The sequence below is a fragment of the Caretta caretta genome, chromosome 1 (assembly GCF_965140235.1).
Source record: "Caretta caretta isolate rCarCar2 chromosome 1, rCarCar1.hap1, whole genome shotgun sequence".
NCBI classification, from domain to species: Eukaryota; Metazoa; Chordata; order Testudines; family Cheloniidae; genus Caretta; species Caretta caretta.
Window position 1 is genome coordinate 239,797,997 of NC_134206.1, and position 15,061 is coordinate 239,813,057.

Here is a 15,061-nt window from a genome sequence, read left to right on the forward strand (position 1 = left end):
ACTCCCAGTCGTGTACTGTTACGCAGCTGCTTTAACGGGAACAGGTCAGGGCGGTGATTTCACCTCCCCTGCGACACACACACCACGGGGGTAAAAGCGACCGGGATCGAGCGGGTCTGAACACCAGGTTAGCGCGAACGCGGCTCCGCTCCCCCGATGCGGGGAAGGATACGGCCAGTAGGTGGCGCTCGGGTCTGCGGAAAGCCTGAGCGCAGCGGCGGGCGCTTCGGAAGCCTGAGCTGCCCGCTGCGTCCTCCCCTCGCGGCTGCACTTTGTTCCACGAGCAGCCGCCGCCGCCGCCGCCGCCGCCGCCCCGGGCTGGAGAAAGCCAGAACTGGTGGGGGAGCAGCGTAACCTGGGTGCCTCCTTCCCCGAGGCTGCTTCTCTATGCGCCGGAGAGAGCCCTCCTGGCGGGGGGTCACGCCTTGGCCACCTCGCGCCTAGGGCTGGGGGGATTTCCCTGCCGCCCTCCCCTCCAGCTCGCCCCCTCTCCCCAACCCGCGCAAGGGGAGCCCGGCGGCGGCACATCAGCTGCTGCCTGCAAGGGAAGGAAAACAACCCCTCCAAAGGTAAGAGGCTCCCAAAGGCAGCAGCAGGGACTTGTGGCGGGCTGGAATGTTCCCGGCTCATCGGGTCCCCTTCCCGTGCTCCTTTAACCCCGCCACACACACACACACACACGGGGGTGGGGTTTTGTTTTTGCAGGTGTGCCTGTTTTTTAATATGGCGAATTGCAATGTCCACTGTCCCCCTCCCTTCCCCCGTTTCAACTGGTGTGTGTGTGTGTGTGGGGGGGCGGGGTACAGACTGGAAGCCCTCAGGCTGGGAGCTTTGAGTGCGTTAGTCCTTCAGGATCTGCCAGGGGACTCCTTCCCCAGCGTAGTTCAGACCTATGCTATCCAAGCAGAGGGAGAGGGTTTTGTTTTTTTTTTCTGTCCCCCCCCCCCCTTCCCCGTCAGGGTGTTGGGGAGACAAACGCTGATGTGTCTCTAATTTTTCCTGGTAACTTGAGCTGCAGCTGCCACACCTGCTCTCTGATCTTGTCAGCTGGGCTTCCACCACGGGATTTTATTGTCTCCCTGGGGTAGAGATGCTGTTTGAAGTACTGGTACCTGTGTGTTAACGACTTCCCGCCCCTTTAGGTAAGGTGACCCGACTCATGTTCTCAATTTGTCAATATCAGACAATGTCCTAACTAGGGGGATTTGGGCAAGAGGGGTTAACAGTGTAAGACTAGTGTATCTGTTTTCTCTGTGCCCGTCCCCCCTTTTAGCAGGTGATTTGGCTCTTCTTCATTATAGTGCCACTTTCTGGCTTTTCTGAAGGCAGCTCTTCTTGTCTGTGACTGGCAACATTCACTCTTTTTTTGGTAGGATACCTGTGTCTGTCCCACTCCGTTTTACTCCTTTTTTGTCTCTGATCTTCTCTTTTCAACCCTTTCCCCCACTCTTTGCTAAATTCTCTTGGCATTCCCTCCCTCCCTGCTTGGTCTAGGCTCTAACACCTGTGGTGGTCTTACTTAAGTGATCCCCAGCAGGACTACGTACACCATGATTTCCGAGGGGGATGAATATTTTTGGATTGTGAGTGAGCACCCAAAAAGCAGCTGGGAATAAAACCTGGCTTAAAAATGGTTAATAGCAACCATAAAAATAGCTAGAAGGACAGATGTTACTACTACTACTTCGTTGTTCTCCTCCCTTTCCTTAATTTTAGTATCATGGTAGAGCAGATGAAATATGAATAAAGATGAATACCTTTTGCTATAAACTGCAGCCATAAAACCCCATTGACCTCAATGGGATTGCATATATATAAGTAATAGTGGAATTTTCATTTAAAATGAAGTACAGAGGAGGAACTAATGCTCTTTGTTTTCTATATGATGAAACTTGTGTTCAGATGTACACTCAGTAGGGGGTTTTCTGACTTTTCCATAGCGTGGGCAACATCTTAACAGGGTGTGTCTTGTACATCTTCCCTCCCATTTCTGATCATGCTGCCCTTCCCTTTCCATTTGCCCTTGCACAACATCCGATGTCAGCTACCAAAACTGCGTATGTGGGAAGGTAATGTTAGCCAAACATTTGTGTACTTAGCAGCTGGAAATGAGGAGAGTAAGCGCCATATGCCCAAGCACCTCTCCATGGAGCACCGGGGCAAGTGCTTCACAGACCATTGTTTGACTACTGCTGCATTAGGCTGTATGTGAGATGAGTGTGGCATTCTCAGCTTAGTTTTTAATTACCAGTAGGGGACCTGAGATATTTTTAAAGGTTCATGTGACATAAGAAAGGTGCTCTGCATTCTGTCTTGGTGTCCATGCTGTTAATAAAACTTTTGTATCGACAATGAGCAGGTTTGGTCTAAGGACATCATGGAGCTAATTGCCAGGTATATTCTTTGTACAAGGACTGTCTTGTACACGGCTAGTGAATAAGTGTTGTTGGCAGATTTGTATCTTTAGTCAGGGTAACATGATACTTAATTCAGATCTCCACTTGGGCAAACGCACTTCTGGCTTTTCTTTTTCGTATATTTTTATTTTATTGGTGTGGACTGTATTAACACAATTGTCTTTGAACATTATTTTTATTGTACAACAAGTTATGAAACCCTCTAGGATTACACTATAGGGGTGTGTGTGTGTATATATATGTATATACTATGAAGTTTTTGTATCTGACTCTTCATGGTCTTTGATCTAAAATTTTTGGAATAGTTGTATCTGACAGATGCAATTGGGAAGAAGTAGATACAAATAAATATCCAATTAGAAGGAATACACTGTGATTGAGAGTTACCAGGACATACATAAATTATTATATAGAATGAACAGTTATTCTAATGATACTCTCAGTTTTAATCTCTGCATTTTGCAGTAATTTCTTTCAGTCAGATGTTAACTTCACACATGAAATATGATTTGCAGTCCAGCTGGAAATGTATCGTAGAATATCCGGGTTGGAAGGGACCTCAGGAGGTCATCTAGTCCAACTCTCTGCTCAAAGCAGGACCAATCCCCAACTAAATCATCCCAGCCATGTAAAATCTCTTCTGTTAATTGCAGCATTTTTTTTCCCTGTGGGTGAAAGTTAAACACATAAAGTTAAATAATTGGGGCCTCCAGAGCCTAAATATATGAAAACTTCTCCCTTTGCAACTGCAGTGGAATAATAGAAAACTCGAAGGCACACATAGTAAGGACTGCAGTTACAGAATGCTTGCTTTCTTTTCAGTGACTAGTATTTGCTTCTCTATCATCCTTCTCTCAAGTCCTGTGTCATCCAGTAAACTGGGAGGCCTTGTGTCCTTGGTCCTCCAACGTTTTTCTTTGAGTATTACAGAATCTCTTCTCTTTAACCTGAGTGGCTGGTAGCCAGCAAGAAAAGTGATTTAACGCCTTTGAACAATGCTGTCTCAATCCTCCAATTAGAAAAAGTTCCAGTGGTGCTTTACACTGCTGTGTGTATTGATTTTCCTGAAACGGCTGGCGTAGACCACCTTCATGTGGTGAGGCTTGTTTTTTTATATTTTCTTTGGTACAAAATTTTCTTGCTGGCTACCAGCCACTCAGGTTAAAGAGAAGAGATCCAAAGTTTTCAAACATCCTGGTTCTGAGATCCAAAGTTTTCAAACATCCTGGTTCTGAATTGGTTTTCCAAGTATTCTATGCAATGGTTTGCAACTACACTGCTTTTAGCCATCTTTTTGATGTGTCTTTATTAATGTGTGTTGCAGTTATCAATGGCTTTAACCTTCTTGGAGCTTTTACCTTTTCATTGTTTTCCCTATTGCAGTCTCTGATTAAATGGTCTCTGTCACTTGAAAATCACCTTTTTGCCTGAAAATCTTGTACTTACTATAGTTATGAGGAATAGCTATGTTTCTGATCCTGCAAACATATACACTTATTAAACTTTAAGCAAGTGAGTGGTTTTGCTTAAAACAGTAGGACTGCTGGTGTGCATAAAATTAAGCATTTGTGCAAGTGTTTGCGATACTGAGACCTTTGGTTGCTCTAACTGAAAGATTAGAGAAAATATGTTTTAATATGTTTGTACATTTGATAACTTTTTGTGCAGAGTCAGTTTTGCTGTTCCCCTGTAAAATTAGTAATTTTCTTCCTGGTTGAAAATATCTCAATTAACATTCATGTGGGAGCAGAAAAACCCTTCTCTTCTGTCCCCCACCCCCCACCATGTTTTTTTTTTTAAAAAAAAATCCAGGATATACAATCCAAAAAGTGCTGTGTCAGAAACTAGTCAGTTTTAAAAAAAATAGACCTTGTCAGGTTGAACTTGGAGCTTATCTCCATTTTGATCTGAGACCCGAATTCCCACAAAGTCTAATGCATGTACAAGATGTCCTAAATAGTCTCATTGCGACGAAACTGCTCACATGCTTAAAGTTAAGCACTGTGACCCAAGAACCCTTTAGTGCCAACTGGCAAGGGGGTTACAGAATGTCCTGATTCCGGTATGTATGTTTTGGTTCACCAAAGAGGTCATGTAAGGTCTTAAATGAAAGCGGGGTCACATTCATCATTAGTATCCTTGTGAAATGTGTGTACAGACAATACTGTAGGGAGTAATGTGTTTATCCTGAAAATATGTTTTAAAGTCTGGTTTCAGAGTAGCAGCCGTGTTAGTCTGTATTCGCAAAAAGAAAAGGAGTACTTGTGGCACCTTAGAGACTAATAAATTTATTTGAGCATAAGCTTTCTTGAGCTACAGCTCACTTCATCGGACGCATTCAGTGGAGAATGCATCCACTGAATGCATCTGATGAAGTGAGCTGTAGCTCACGAAAGCTTATGCTCAAATAAATTTTAGTCTCTAAGGTGCCACGAGCACTCCTTTTCTTTTTGTTTTAAAGTCTGTATCAAAGCAAGCTTGACAAACAGGTTTTCTATCAGCTGAGGGATGTTTATTCACCTGTCTCCCTGTTGAGATGTAAATTAAGTATTGTCTCCTTCACAATGAGTCTCCCATCACTGATCTAAGCTGAATGTAAAAATTCCAAATGGGAACTAAGAGCTAGAGAAACACAGCAATGGAAGAGAATCTTCTCTTGTGATACACTTCAGAGTTTTACTGAACTGTATTCAGTGAACAAAGATACCCCATCATCTTGCAACTGGGAAATAAACGGCCGGTGTGTTTACATTCGTTAAAATGGGATCTCAACCAACCTTGGTTGAAATGTTGCAGAGGACCCTTGGGGTGAGGTAAAGCTAAATGTGGTCTCTAGAAAGTGTGTTATGATTTTATTTTATATGTAACTTTGTTTCCCTTTTGCTTACTCGCTATCCCTCGAATCTTGCGTTTTTGATAACACGCTTATTGTTGTTCTCACTATAAATATGCGGTCGTGCTGTGGTATTAAGCGAGGTGCTGATCTTGAGCTGAATCATATGAGCTGGTGTGCATGCTGTCCCTCTGGGGACAGCAGACCTGGAATTTCTGTGAGTGTTCAGTAGTTCAGCTGGACGCTACTGGGCAGCGCTTCAAAGGGGTTTGCGGACTAGAGTGTGCACCTATTGCTCACCTGCAAAGCAAGGTAAGGGCTAGGACTGCCCAGATGAGAGTGCTTGGGTGGCTAACAGGCTGGTGATATCAGGGAGCTGACACCCAGTTAAGCACAAGCATGTCTACTTCTCAGTGGAGCCAGGTAGGGAACAAGGTGATGCTGAGTCCTGGGTACCCTGAGAACCGACACAAGCACATGTATATCCGTGCGCAAGATCAGGGCCTTGGGTGTTCTATGTAACTGTAATAGGTCAAACATTTCAGACTTCTATTTTTCAGTTGGGCTACACAAATGAGCAAAATTACATATGCCATGAATCTTTGTGGGAGCAAATAATTAAGCAATCAATTTGCAAATATCTAGACGATAAGGTGATAAGTAACACTCAGCATGGATTTGTCAAGAACAAATCCTATCAAACCAAACTGATAGCTTTCTTTGACAGGGTAACAAGCCGTGTGGGTAGGGGAGAAGCGGTAGATGTGGTATATCTTGACTTTAGTAAAGCTTTTGATACTGTCTCACATAACCTTCTCATAAACAAACTAGGGAAATGCAACCTAGATGGAGCTACTTTAAGGTGAGTGCAGAACTGATTGGAAAATTGTTATCTGAAAGTGGTTATCAGTGGTTCACAATCATGCTGGAAGGGCATAACAACGAGTGGGGTACCTCAAGGATCAGTTCTGGATCTGGTTCTGTTCAATGATTTTGATAATGGCATAGTACACTTATAAAGTTTGCAGAAGATACCAAGCTGGGAGGGGTTGCAAGCGCTTTGGAGGAAAGGATTAAAATTCAAAATGGTCTGAAGTAAATAGGATGAAATTCAATAAGGACAAATGCAAAGTACTCCATTTAGGGAGAAACAATCAGCTGCACACATACAAAATGGGAAATGACTGCCTAGGAAGGAGTACTGTGGAAAGGGATCTGGGTCACTGTGGACCACAAGCTAAATGAGAGTCAACGGGGGGGGGGGGGGGGGGAAAGCGAATGTCATTCCTGGATGTATTAGCAAGAATGTTGTAAGCAAGACACGAGAAGTAATTCTTCTGATCTACTCTGCGCTGATTAGGCTTCAACTGGAGTATTGAGTCCAGTTCTGGATGCCACATTTCAGGAAAAATGTGGCCAAATTTGAAAAAGTCCAGAGAAGAGCAACAAAAATCATTAAAGTTCTAGAAAACATGACCTGTGAGGGAAGACTGAAAAAATCGGGTTTGTTTACTCTGGAAAAGAGAAGACTGAGAGGGGATGTAACAGTCATCAAGTACATAAAAGGTTGTTACAAGGAGGAGGGAGAAGAATTGTTCTTCTTAACCTCAGGATAGGACAAGAAGCAATGGGCTTAAATTGCAGCAAGGGAGGTTAAGGTTGGACATTAGGAAAAACTTCCTGTCAGGGTGGTTAAGCACTGGAATAAATTGCCTAGGGAGGTTGTGGAATCTCCATCATTGGAGATTTTTAAGAGCAGGTTAGACAAACACCTGTCAGGGATGGTCTAGATCAGGGGTGGCTAACCTGTGGCTCCGGAGCCACATGCGGCTCTTCAGAAGTTTAATATGCGGCTCCTTCTATAGGTACCAAGTCCAGGGCTGGAGCTACAGGCGCCTAGTTTCCAGTGTGCCGGGGGGTGCTCACGGCTCTGCCACAGGCCCTGCCCCCACTCTGCCCCCTCTCCTGAGCCTGCTATGCCTTCACTCCTTCCACTCCCCTCCGAGCCTCTTGCACGCCACGAAACAGCTGATCGGGAGGTGTGGGGAGGGAGGGAGAGGTGCTGATCAGTGGGGCTGCCAGTGGGTGGGAGGTGCTGGGAGTGGGCGGGGGGGAGCTGATGCGGGGGCTGCTGACGTATTACTGTGGCTCTTTGGCAACGTACATTGGTAAATTCTGGCTCCTTCTCAGGCTCAGGTTGGCCACCCCTGGTCTAGATAATACTTAGTCCTGCCATGAGTACAGGGGGCTGGATTAGATGACCTTTCGAGGTCCCTTCCAGTCCTATGATTCTATGATCTTGTGTCTTGTGACACTTCAGCTATGTTGGCTTGTTTTATTTCAGTGAAATATCGAAAAGCTGTTCCCTTCCCCGCCAGCATTTTGAGACTGATATCTCTGGAGAGCGATGATAGGACTTGCTGTGAATGGTAAAATGTTTGCCACAACACTGGAAAATCAGTCAGCTTCCAAATCATGCTAATAGTCCAGTGTGTTAAACCAGGCATTGTGCAGGTCTATCCTTATTTTAAGGGCTATTATTAATGGGTGCGTGTTAACATTTAATAGAAGTTTTATCTTTAAATTCCATGTTTGCTTGTTATAGTTTGATTTTGATTAGTCCAGGGCTTCAAAAAATACCACACATTGACTAGTTAACCTACCAGACAGAAGCTAATATGAAAGATGAGGGAAAATTCTATAAATGAAGTCTACAGGCAACCTTACACACCTAGGCTCAAATCCTCTGAAAGGTAATGAGGCTCCTAACTTTCATTGAAATCAATGGGAGTGAGTGTCTAATTTTCTAAGAGTATCTGGACCCTATTCTCTCTAATGGGAAGAGGCAAGATGGTGGGCTTCCTTCTAAGGTATTGTTCCTTGACCTTGCTTCATCGTCTGTATTGGCCTCACTTCCAGGTGTGTAAGGAAGATGTTTTTTCAGGTGACATTCTTTGCTGGAAGTGAGAGGGAGTTTATGCTGATTCCCTGGCCCACTTCGGAACCTTCTGGCAGCTCTAGGGGACACAAAAGCAGGGGTGGTTTCTGAGAACCTGGGAGGAGTTTGCAGAACTGACAGTTAGTTAGCAAAAATATCTTTCACTTTGCAAACTGAGCAAACTTGATTGGAAAGTCTTTCAAGAGAGATTGAATGAGGAACCCTCTGATGTCATTTTGTGGTTTCTCTTTTGATAGGAACCACACTGAAATTAATACTAAAATCAAACACGTGAAAACAGTGGTTTTAATTTTTTTGTATTGATAGAATTGCCAAATAGGTGGCAACAGGCACAATGAAAAGCTTTTATATGGAAAGGCTCCTTAATATTCTGTTCCCCAAGCCCAACTGGAGGAGTAGCTAATTAATGTAATGTGTTCTAAGTGTAGCTAGAGATCTTATTTGGCTCATTCACAGTGTCTAGAGATGATGATTTATCTATAAATTTGAATGCCTAAGAATGTGTTAGGCACATTGGAGAGACAGGTAAAAACATGCTGATGCCTACTGAATGTATGTTGCTTCCTCAGTGGTTCCCAGAAATACCTACGTTCTCTGATGGTGTGTATTAATTTTGTTTTAATTAGAAGGTTGTTTAGAGCTCTGTAGAATAAAGCTGCTTTATCTTGACTCCCAGGTACTTCAGATTAAACCCACTGCAATATCACTGCCTTAGTGCTTGCCACCCAAGGATATTTTTAGCAGGAGAATAAAGGGTTGTGTTATGGGGATGGGGTTGGGTGGTATTGCTTATTGATTTTGTTCTTCTGTGAGTAAAAACTCTCTTTACCCATGTAGAAAAACAGGCACTGAGCTTGCTGCTATTAATTTCCTTAAGACACTAAAATGCTGGCTCGAGCAGTTGAGAAAATCAAAGTCACGTTAGCAATACCTTTTAATCTGTTGGTTACTGACAGGTCCAAAAACACTGGGCAAGTAAAGTGTTTAATTTACACCTGCTGCAGTTTTACAAAGTCTGAGCTTAAAAAGGAAAAATCTCATGAGACTGAACAAGCATATTTATTCTCTTAACACTTACACTATATAGTGTGATTTAACAAGATCGCAAAGAGTGTTTTAGCAATGTTTTCACGTTGGGTGGTTGAAATTCAACATTACTGTGACTCATTTGCTTCGTGCACTGGTGACTTCTGCCTTAAATATATGACTCTGGTTAAGAGGTTTGTTCTTTCTTCCCTGTGTGGAAGAGAGAACTAATATTATTCCAGCCTTCTGCAGTGCTCTTCTCACAAATGTTCAAAACTTTTTTTTTGCTAGTGGAGTCGGGCTCTTGACATCTTCTTGTTCTAGAGCTTTGCCTCCTCTCTCTGTCACAGTGAGTTCTACTCAGTGCTTGATTTGTGCAAAGGCTGAAGGCACCTCTGTCTGGGCTTGCTGCATCAGTTATGAATGTAAAAAAGTTGCTTGAGGCCCGGAATGTAATTGCTTGAGCCCTGGCACCCCTTTCATTACAAAATAAGCACTGGTTCTGCTTGCTTTTGACAGTGCTCTTGGGATGCCTTCATCCTTCCAGCCAAATCTCGGACACTTTCCAGAGCAGTTGTCTTAAAATTGAATCTGGCCTAATTATTCTTGAGGGAGTATGTTGCGCTTTGTTGCGTTAGCCTCTAATTTATAGGCTGGCAAAGGCACCCGAGGGAGTTAGGTGCCTCACTCGTTCAAGCCCCTTGGAAAATCACAGTTTCTCATGAATATTTTGGAGCAAATGTAGAAAAAAGTAGGCATTCAGTGGTCTGAATTTACAAGTGCTCAGATTCATTGGAGAGTTTAGCAACTCTAATCTCTAAAGTTATCCAGAAAAGAAGATGGAAATACTGGGGATATGTGTTAAGAATGAAGCCAGAACATCTGCCATGGCAGGAGTGCTATTGGACAGCTGGAGGAACACCCAGAAGGAGCCAGCTAAAAGAATCCCTCTGTTGAACATTACAGAGAGGGAAAAGTTATGAAACATAACATAGAGGACATGCAAAGAGTGGCCCAGATTAGATAGGGATGGTGGAGCCTGGTGCGTGCCCTAAGTGACATCTGATATGGGAAAGATTTGGATTCAGATTAATGACTGTATTATGTATGGTTTATGTATTAGAAACCTTTGTACTACAGTGGAATATTCATCTTGTTTTTTCAGCTACCCAGTGTAATTCTGTAGTATTATGAATGATGATAAATTGAGTTCTTGCTCTGAAATCTAGTCATACCGTGGTTTTGGGTTTGTTTTTTTTTATTAAAAGAGAGCTTGATGATCTCCTGGCCTTTTAATAAATGGAAAAGTCAGTCATATATTTATGTGCCTCTAAAATAATTTGCAGCTTCACAAATTATATCCCAAGAAACCTGTGCGAGCATTCCGTTGACTTTAGTTGCAGTTTTATAGGTTAATTCAAAGGCAGAATTTGGGGCCTACTAGATTACTTATGTAATTTTACACTTTTTTTCTCCTCTTGGATGTCCCATCATCAGCTCTCTCTTAATCTTGCCACAATGGACCATTTTATCTGTGCTCCTAATTCCTCTCCTCTACTTCTATCATTATTTACAGATCCACAATCCTTCCTGTGTTCTCACACCATTGGTGTAATTTTTATCTCTTTTTTTATTTTTTTTTCCTCTGTCTGTGTCTAGGGATAAAGAATGGTCTGGGAGTTAGGAGGGATGTCTTCATCTGCTCCTTCAGTACTGAGTGGTGTTATGTGAACAAAAAACGGGAACCAAATTGCTCCTGAGATCTTATCCTGGAGGAAACTGACACACTTTGTGGTCTGGTGCAAGTCTTTTATAGCCACAGTTTCAGAGGTGCTCAATTCTCCTGTATCTTGGACTTGACTTGCTGGTCCCTCTAGTCCAGTATCTTGTATCTGACAGTGCCAGAATCTTCAGAGCAGTAGACAGTTATGGCATAACCTGCTCAATGGGAAATCTTCTGTTTAATCCCTATTGGTCAGAGGGAGGCGCAAATGCATCTATTAAACTCTTGAGGTTCTGTAACCCTTAGTGTATGTAACTCTGGATGTTCTTATTATCCATGTTGTTGTTAGCACCTAGGAGTTCCAGTCATGGATCAGGTACCCATTGTGCTGGTGCTATACAAACACAGAACACAAAGATGGTCCTAGCCCAAAGAGTTGATGGTCTAAATGAAGTAATTGGCCTTGGTAATACATGTTTCACTTCTGCCTCTGTTTTCCCATTTGTAAAATGGGTAGTACCTCCATCTCAGCAGTTTTGTGGTGATTACTTAAGCAAATGTTTGTACAGACTGAAGATGTAAAGCACTACATCAATGTGAAGTAGTATTATTTTTATTAGCAGCTGGTTCATCCTAATTGCAGCAATAAAAGTTCCAATGCTAATGGCAGCATTATACTTGTTCTGTGTTGACTGGCTTTCCTGGTTATTAGGTTCCTAAGAGCTTCTGCCTTGCCATTGCTTTATTCAGAAAATGAGCCTTACGAATATTGAACAAGATAGATAGCCCACTACAATGGTGTTGTAGCACTTGGGATAGATATTTCCTCTTTCAATCAAGTTTGTGTCTTTTTCATGCAATGTAGCACTCTTTCTGCATGCTCTGACATCATCCTAGTACACGGAATCTAGTGCCCCCATCGCAGAGAAACAAGCAAACAATGGAGGTGTTCAGGGTGGTGGTAAAAGTGCTGGTCAAGTCTATACTGAGGACAGGGGAGATGAGCAAAGCTGTCCTCTGATACCTAATCATTGTGAATTACCTAAATGGCTTCAAAAGTACTAGAACTCCACAACTGGAATATAATCTTTTTTTGGAGCATGTACAGTATCAGCAATGCACAGTATTAACTTGGATGTGGTCTGTGCCATTGTGACAGAATACGCTCCTGTATTCACACCCTACACTTGATAGTAGTAATCTTTGTGCAGAATATGCCTTGGAAGGTGTCATTTGAAAACTAATAACTCACTGGACAACAATATCATGATAACATATATGTAACAACATTGTAATTGAAGTTCTGAATATGAGCTGAAATCATGACTGAAGTGTGTGTACCAGAAAGGTCTGGGGAATGGGTAAACTTGTTTTTCAAAGACAAAGGACAAGCTGACACTTGGCCAGGTATCATCAAAGCTGGGCCATCACCTATTAAGTGACTATTCTTTGGTAAGGAAAGGGGGCAGGAACAACAGATCTGCATCTTAAGCAAACAACTTAGCAACCCCCCACCAGACATGATGTCTCCTTGCTCTTAGCTGTAAAGAACTTTATCTAGGGGGCCACCCTCTGGAAGATGCATTTCAAAGGGGGATTGAACTATAAAAGTGAGTGGCAAAAACACCCGAAGTTGTATCTCCCTATCCATCTCTCTTGAACCTAAGACAAAAGAATCCAGCTTTGACTTTTTGGGAGTGATCTGAAGATTGGTCAGTATGGCTATTGGAAGCATGTGGTAAGAATTTTACCTTGACAAAGCCTAGTTTGTAAAGTTTTAGTACTAGAAAGTGTTTTATCTTTATTTTTCTTGTAACCATTTCTGACTTTAATGTATTATTGTACTCATTTAAAATCTATATTTTTGTAGCTAAATCTTTTTTTGTTCTGTAATCAAAATTAATCCAGTGTTATGAACTGTGTGGGTAAGTATATTTAGGATGGCAAGTTCTTGTATATTGTTCTCTTACAGGGACAATGGACCTTTAGCTGAGAGCTGGATAATGCCATACAGAATACACATTTTTGGGGGAAAATCCAGGACTGGGAGTGTGTTGATGTCATCCAGCATGTGGTAACCAAGGCTAGTGGAAGGCTGAGTGTGACTGGAGTGCTGCTGACAGGCTGCAGCTATATACAGGCACTCTGGGTGCGACTGGCATGCTGGAAGGCTGTTTGTGAGTGACCAAGGTGACAGCTACAACAGCAAGGCATTGTAAGGCACCCAAGGTTGCAGGACAGGGGTGACAGCCCCCTCAATGGTCTGGATTGCACCCTGAAATGTCATAGCCATCCAGTATGAAAATTAATTGGAAGCCAGCCACTAGCAGTTCTGTTCATCACATTGATATGTAAGAGATGGATTTCTGCTATTTCCCTACATTTATTTTTCCTTTTTGGAAATGTTAGTCTGTGGTTGGAAATGTGAGGAAAGAGACATGGTAATCCATAAATATTAGCCTGTGGGTTTTTTTAGATTTGCATTTGTGAAACATCCATGTCTTGGTGCTGAGCTATTTTTATTAACATCCTAGTTCTTATCACATGTAAACAGCTTGTAAAAGGAGGATGGGAACACTGTCTCTAAGCCTCTGATTTCCAAAGTGCAAGGAAGAGAAAGGAAGATTGATTCCAGTGGGCTTGAAGGTAGATCGTGGGCCCCTCCTATCCTTTTTTTTTTTTTTTTTAATTAGTGAAATAAGAGAGAAAAAGAAGTAGCCTGAGGCTACAGAAATATTGGTTGGATTAGCAGTTCTTGCTCATGTAGAAAACTTTTCCTTTGCTATCGGCTTTGAACAGTGCAACTGAAACAGTGACATCTGAAGCTAAAAGGAATGAAAATGTAGTGGCTCTCTGGCAAATTACTGGTAGTCTCCCCAGGCCATTTCTCTTCAAGAATACTAAGGGGACAAAAGGGAATGAGGTAATTACAACCAAGAGAACAATTTGGTTAATCTGTTTTTACAGATATATCCTGAGGATTTGATAGGGAAAAGGACCATCCAAGACTTTACAGTATTATTCTGTTGGAATATTAGGAATGGATTAATGTTCATAAAATAGTTTGGCTTTGAGGGAGATTTGTATATTGGATCTCTTTCATTTGTTGTAAATATTAAGATGGGAATATAATGGTTTTGAATAACAGAACGCTTTGTGTAACCTGTTTTAATGTTCTTAATTGCCGATTTATGAGATCTTGATTTTCATATGGGTGTTGTTAGGAATGTCCAGTACCTTCTATTATACTTTTTTTTTAATTGAATAACCCATGTCAGTAGAGAACGACTGTAGCAAGTGATCAGTTACTATAACTGTATTTTAATACCTGATCCATAGCTCATTGACGTCAATAGGAGTCTTTCCATCGACTTCAGTGGGCATTGGATCAGGCCTACATTGATGGTGTGCTATTGACAGATAAGCAAGTGATTAATGATTTAGTAGATTGTGGGAATCATGATTGAACTTGTATTGCCTGAATGGTGGGATATCTTATCTCTGTCAAAGCTGATTTCTAAAAAGGGGGGGGGGGGAATATTGGTTCTGATTCCTATTTTGCTTCATATAAACAAACTTTTAGACCACCTTTGAATGTCATTAAGCTTCAAAACAATGTACACACCTATTTATTTTTTCTTTTGCCGGTCCCTCTAAAATCAGGCCTGGGTTGTACAGCTGCCAAGTCCATTTGACTTCCAAGTCAAAATAGCTAAGAACATAGAGGCGTGTGATGTGACACACTTATGAATCTTTATAGTCCACCCTAGTTAAAACTGGGAGCTGAATTCAGAGAAGTTTGAAACACAGCTAGCACGGCCTTTGAAGCATGTTAACCTATGTTAAGTGGTGAGATTTAGGCTTCTGTGGTTCAGTAAGTTGCTCTTTTACTGTGAGGAACTAGTGACCTTTCCCTTATACCAGGGTTAATAAAAATAAATACAGTAGTAGCTTTTTGAGAGTTATTTAAGAATGGTGGTTCTTTTCCCTAGCATGTAGTCGCTCAGCAGCTTGATAGGAATATTAGTGTTCTTGCTGTATTTCTATGTTATGCTCTATGACAACTAACTTTTTTGAAGCGCAGAAAATCTGCCAAAGGGTCC

At 42.2% G+C, this 15,061-nt stretch overlaps 1 protein-coding gene across 7 annotated transcripts in view; it reads left to right on the forward strand.

Annotated features, from left to right (window-relative positions):
- The first annotated feature begins 262 nt into the window (after positions 1–262).
- Positions 263–15,061, forward strand: part of EPS8 (EGFR pathway substrate 8, signaling adaptor) — a 213,651-nt gene continuing 198,852 nt past the window's right edge. For 4 of the 7 annotated variants that reach the window (XM_048827861.2, XM_048827868.2, XM_048827844.2 and 1 more), the window contains exon 1: positions 263–569. The gene's annotated coding sequence lies outside the window, so the exon portion shown is untranslated. Of the gene's footprint in view, positions 570–999; positions 1,143–15,061 lie in introns of those variants that run through there. The other 3 variants (XM_075122157.1, XM_048827876.2, XM_048827883.2) reach the window with 2 other exon arrangements.